At 21.5% G+C, this 5,917-nt stretch overlaps 1 long non-coding RNA gene across 1 annotated transcript; it reads right to left on the bottom strand.

Moving 5' to 3' along the window:
* Positions 1-1,519: 1,519 nt before the first annotated feature.
* On the bottom strand, positions 1,520-5,111 carry LOC143378157 (uncharacterized). Its single transcript, XR_013087691.1, has 2 exons — positions 3,128-5,111; positions 1,520-3,010 (listed from the first exon to the last, which is right to left on the bottom strand). It is a non-coding gene; the product is annotated as an uncharacterized LOC143378157 (long non-coding RNA).
* Between the last annotated feature and the right edge of the window lie 806 nt (positions 5,112-5,917).

Here is a 5,917-nt window from a genome sequence, read left to right as displayed (position 1 = left end):
TTACCTATTCTTTCTCTATTTATTTAACAATTTTTTTCTCTATTTATTTACCTATTTCTTCTCTGTTTATTTACCTATTTTTTCCTCTAATTTATTTACCTATTTTTTTCTCTCATGTATTTACCTATTTTCTCTATTTATTTACCTACTTTGTTTTCTCTAGTTAATTACCTATTTTTCTCTCCTTATTTACACTTTTCTATTTATTTACATATTTTTTTCTCTATTTATTTACCTATTTTTCTCTATTTATTTACCTCATTTGCTTTCTCTATTTATTTACATATTTTTTTCTATTTATTTACCTCTTTTTTCTCTATTTATTTACCTATTTTTTCTCTGTTTATTTACCTATTTTTTCCTCTAATTTATTTACCTATTTTTCTGTATATATTTACCTATATTTTTCTCTATTTATTTACCTCCTGTGTTTTCTCTACTTCATTACCTATTTGTCCCCTATTTATTTACCTACTTTTTTCTCTAATTTATTTACCTATTTTTTCTCTATTTATTTACCCATTTTTCTCTATTTATTTACCTCTTTTCTTTTCTGTATTTATTTACCTATTTTTTTCTCTCATGTATTTACCTATTTTCTCTATTTATTTACCTACTTTGTTTTCTCTAGTTAATTACCTATTTTTCTCTCCTTATTTATATTTTTCTATTTATTTACATATTTTTTTCTCTATTTATTTACATATTTTTTTCTATTTATTTACCTCTTTTTTCTCTATTTATTTACCTATTTTTTTTCTGTTTATTTACCTATTTTTTCCTCTAATTTATTTACCTATTTTTCTCTATATATTTACCTATATTTTTCTCTATTTATTTACCTCCTTTGTTTTCTCTACTTCATTACCTATTTGTTCCCTATTTATTTACCTACTTTTTTCTCTAATTTATTTACCTATTTTTTCTCTATTTATTTACCCATGTTTCTCTATTTATTTACCTCTTTTCTTTTCTCTATTTATTTACCTATTTTTTTCTCTCATGTATTTACCTATTTTCTCTATTTATTTACCTACTTTGTTTTCTCTAGTTAATTACCTATTTTTCTCTCCTTATTTACATTTTTCTATTTATTTACATATTTTTTTCTCTATTTATTTACATATTTTTTTCTATTTATTTACCTCTTTTTTCTCTATTTATTTACGTATTTTTTCTCTGTTTATTTACCTATTTTTTCCTCTAATTTATTTACCTATTTTTCTCTATATATTTACCTATATTTTTCTCTATTTATTTACCTCCTTTGTTTTCTCTACTTCATTACCTATTTGTTCCCTATTTATTTACCTACTTTTTTCTCTAATTTATTTACCTATTTTTTCTCTATTTATTTACCCATGTTTCTCTATTTATTTACCTCTTTTCTTTCCTCTATTTATTTACCTCTTTTCTTTTCTCTATTTATTTACCTATTTTTTTCTCTCATGTATTTACCTATTTTCTCTATTTATTTACCTACTTTGTTTTCTCTAGTTAATTACCTATTTTTCTCTCCTTATTTACATTTTTCTATTTATTTACATATTTTTTTCTCTATTTATTTACATATTTTTTTCTATTTATTTACCTCTTTTTTCTCTATTTATTTACGTATTTTTTCTCTGTTTATTTACCTATTTTTTCCTCTCATTTATTTACCTATTCTTCTCTATTTATTTACCTATATTTTTCTCTATTTATTTACCTCTTTGTTTTCTCTATTTATTTACCTATTTTTCTCTAGTTACTTACGTATTTTTTTCTCTAATTTATTTACACATTTTTTCTCTAATTTATTTACCTATTTTCTCTATTTATTTACCTGCTTTGTTTTCTCTACTTCATTACCTATTTTTCTCTATTTATTTGCCTATACTTTTCTCTAATTTACTTACCTATTTTTCTCTAGTAATTTACCTGTTTTTTCTCTATTTATTTACCCATGTTTCTCTATTTATTTACCTCTTTTCTTTTCTCTATTTATTTACATATTTTTTTCTATTTATTTACCTTTTTTTCTCTATTTATTTACCTCAATTGTTTTCTCTATTTATTTACATATTTTTCTCTATTTATTTACCTCTTTTTTCTCTATTTATTTACCTATTTTTACTCTGTTTATTTACCTATATTTTCCTCTAATTTATTTCCCTATTGTTTCTATTTACCTTTTTTCTTTGATTTATTTAGCTATATTTCTCTATTTATACGCCTATTTTTTCTCTAGTTTATTTAGCTATTTTTCTCTATTTATACGCATATTTTTTCTCTAGTTTATTTACCTATTCTTTCTCTATTTATTTAACAATTTTTTTCTGTATTTATTTACCTCCTTTGTTTCTCTACTTCATTACCTATTTGTTCCCTATTTATTTACCTACTTTTTTCTCTAATTTATTTACCTATTTTTTCTCTATTTATTTACCTGCTTTGTTTTCTCTAGTTAATTACCTATTTTTCTCTCCTTATTTACATTTTTCTATTTATTTACATATTTTTTTCTCTATTTATTCGCCTATTTTTCTCTATTTATTTACCTCATTTGTTTTCTCTATTTATTTACATATTTTTTTCTATTTATTTACCTATTTTTTCTCTGTTAACTTACCTATTTTTTCCTCTCATTTATTTACCTATTCTTCTCTATTTATTTACCTATTTTTTCTCTGTTAACTTACCTATTTTTTCCTCTCATTTATTTACCTATTCTTCTCTATTTATTTACCTATATTTTTCTCTATTTATTTACCTCTTTGTTTTCTCTATTTATTTACCTATTTTTCTCTAGTTACTTACGTATTTTTTTCTCTAATTTATTTACACATTTTTTCTCTAATTTATTTACCTATTTTCTCTATTTATTTACCTGCTTTGTTTTCTCTACTTCATTACCTATTTTTCTCTATTTATTTGCCTATACTTTTCTCTAATTTACTTACCTATTTTTTCTCTAGTAATTTACCTATTTTTTCTCTATTTATTTACCCATGTTTCTCTATTTATTTACCTCTTTTCTTTTCTCTATTTATTTACATATTTTTTTCTATTTATTTACCTCTTTTTTCTCTATTTATTTACATATTTTTCTCTATTTATTTACCTCTTTTTTCTCTATTTATTTTACCTATTTTTACTCTGTTTATTTACCTATATTTTCCTCTAATTTATTTACCTATTGTTTCTATTTACCTTTTTTTCTTTGATTTATTTAGCTATATTTCTCTATTTATGCACCTATTTTTTCTCTAGTTTATTTACCTATTCTTTCTCTATTTATTTACCTATTTTTCTCTATTTATTTACCTCATTTGTTTTCTCTATTTATTTACATATTTTTTTCTATTTATTTACCTATTTTTTCTCTGTTAACTTACCTATTTTTTCCTCTCATTTATTTACCTATTCTTCTCTATTTATTTACCTATATTTTTCTCTATTTATTTACCTCTTTGTTTTCTCTATTTACTTACCTATTTTTTCTCTAGTAATTTACCTATTTTTCTCTCTCATTTATTTTTCTATTTTTACTCTGTTTATTTACCTATTTTTTCCTCTAATTTATTTACCTATTTTTTCTATTTACCTTTTTTTCTTTGATTTATTTATCTATTTATCTCTATTTATACGCCTATTTTTTCTCTAGTTTATTTACCTATTTTTTCTCTACTTATTTACCTATTTTTCTCTATTTACTTACCTGATTTGTTTTCTCTAGTTAATTACCTATTTTTCTCTTTTTATTTACCTCTTTTTTCTCTATTTACTTACCTATTTTTTCTCTAGTTATTTAAGTATTTTTTTCTCTATTTATTTACCTATTTTTCTCTATTTGTTTACCTCTTTTGTTTTCTCTATTTACTTACCTATTTTTTTCTATTTATTTACCTACTTGTTTTCTAATTTATTTACCTATTTTTTCTCTATTTATTTGCCCATTTTCTCTATTTATTTACCTCTTTTATTTCCTCTATTTATTTACCTATTTTTTTCTCTCATGTATTTACCTATTTTCTCTATTTATTTACCTCCATTGTTTTCTCTCTTTATTTACATTTTTTTCTATTTATTTACCTCTTTTTTCTATTTATTTACCTATTTTTTCTCTATTTATTTACGTATTTTTTCTCTGTTTATTTACCTATTTTTTCCTCTAATTTATTTACCTATTTTTCTCTATTTATTTACCTATATTTTACTCTATTTATTTACCTCTTTTGTTTTCTCTATTTATTTACCTATTTTTCTCTAGTTATTTACGTATTTTTTCTATTTACCTTTTTTCTTTGATTTATTTAGCTATTTTTCCCTATTTATACGCCTATTTTTTCTCTAGTTTATTTACCTATTTTTTCTCTATTTATTTACCTGTTTTTCTCTATTTACTTGCCTCATTTGTTTTCTCTACTTAATTACCTAATTTTCTCTCTTTATTTACCTCTTTTTTCTCTATTTACTTACCTATTTTTTCTCTAGTTATTTAAGTATTTTTTTCTCTATTTATTTACCTCATTTGTTTTCTCTATTTATTTACATATTTTTTTCTATTTATTTACCTCTTTTTTCTCTATTTATTTACCTATTTTTTCTCTGTTTATTTACCTCCTTTGTTTTTTCTACTTCATTACCTATTTATTCCCTATTTATTTACCTATTTTTCTCTAGTTACTTACGTATTTTTTTCTCTAATTTATTTACACATTTTTTCTCTAGTTTATTTACCTATTTTTTCTCTATTTATTTACCTGTTTTTCTCTATTTACTTACCTCATTTGTTTTCTCTAGTTAATTACCTATTTTTCTCTCTTTATTTACCTCTTTTTTCTCTATTTACTTACCTATTTTTCTCTAGTTATTTAAGTATTTTTTCTCTATTTATTTACCTATTTTTCTCTATTTGTATACCTCTTTTGTTTTCTCTATTTACTTACCTATTTTTTTCTATTTATTTACCTACTTTATTTCTAATTTATTTACCTATTTTTTCCCTATTTATTTGCCCATTTTCTCTATTTATTTACCTCTTTTCTTTTCTCTATTTATTTACCTATTTTTTCTCTATTTATTTACCTATTTTTCTCTGTTTATTTACCTATTTTTTCCTCTAATTTATTTACCTTTTTCTCTATATATTTACCTATTATTTTTCTCTATTTATTTACCTCCTTGGTTTTCTCTATTTATTTACCTCTTTTTTCTCTATTTATTTACCTATTTTTACTCTGTTTATTTACCTATATTTTCCTCTAATTTATTTCCCTATTGTTTCTATTTACCTTTTTTTCTTTGATTTATTTAGCTATATTTCTCTATTTATACGCCTATTTTTTCTCTAGTTTATTTAGCTATTTTTCTCTATTTATACGCATATTTTTTCTCTAGTTTATTTACCTATTCTTTCTCTATTTATTTAACAATTTTTTTCTGTATTTATTTACCTCCTTTGTTTCTCTACTTCATTACCTATTTGTTCCCTATTTATTTACCTACTTTTTTCTCTAATTTATTTACCTATTTTTTCTCTATTTATTTACCTGCTTTGTTTTCTCTAGTTAATTACCTATTTTTCTCTCCTTATTTACATTTTTCTATTTATTTACATATTTTTTTCTCTATTTATTCGCCTATTTTTCTCTATTTATTTACCTCATTTGTTTTCTCTATTTATTTACATATTTTTTTCTATTTATTTACCTATTTTTTCTCTGTTAACTTACCTATTTTTTCCTCTCATTTATTTACCTATTCTTCTCTATTTATTTACCTATTTTTTCTCTGTTAACTTACCTATTTTTTCCTCTCATTTATTTACCTATTCTTCTCTATTTATTTACCTATATTTTTCTCTATTTATTTACCTCTTTGTTTTCTCTATTTATTTACCTATTTTTCTCTAGTTACTTACGTATTTTTTTCT

The sequence above is a fragment of the Andrena cerasifolii genome, unplaced genomic scaffold (genome assembly GCF_050908995.1).
Source record: "Andrena cerasifolii isolate SP2316 unplaced genomic scaffold, iyAndCera1_principal scaffold0688, whole genome shotgun sequence".
NCBI classification, from domain to species: domain Eukaryota; kingdom Metazoa; phylum Arthropoda; class Insecta; order Hymenoptera; family Andrenidae; genus Andrena; species Andrena cerasifolii.
Note: the sequence above shows the minus strand (reverse complement) of the source record. Positions and strands in the feature narration are given on the sequence as shown.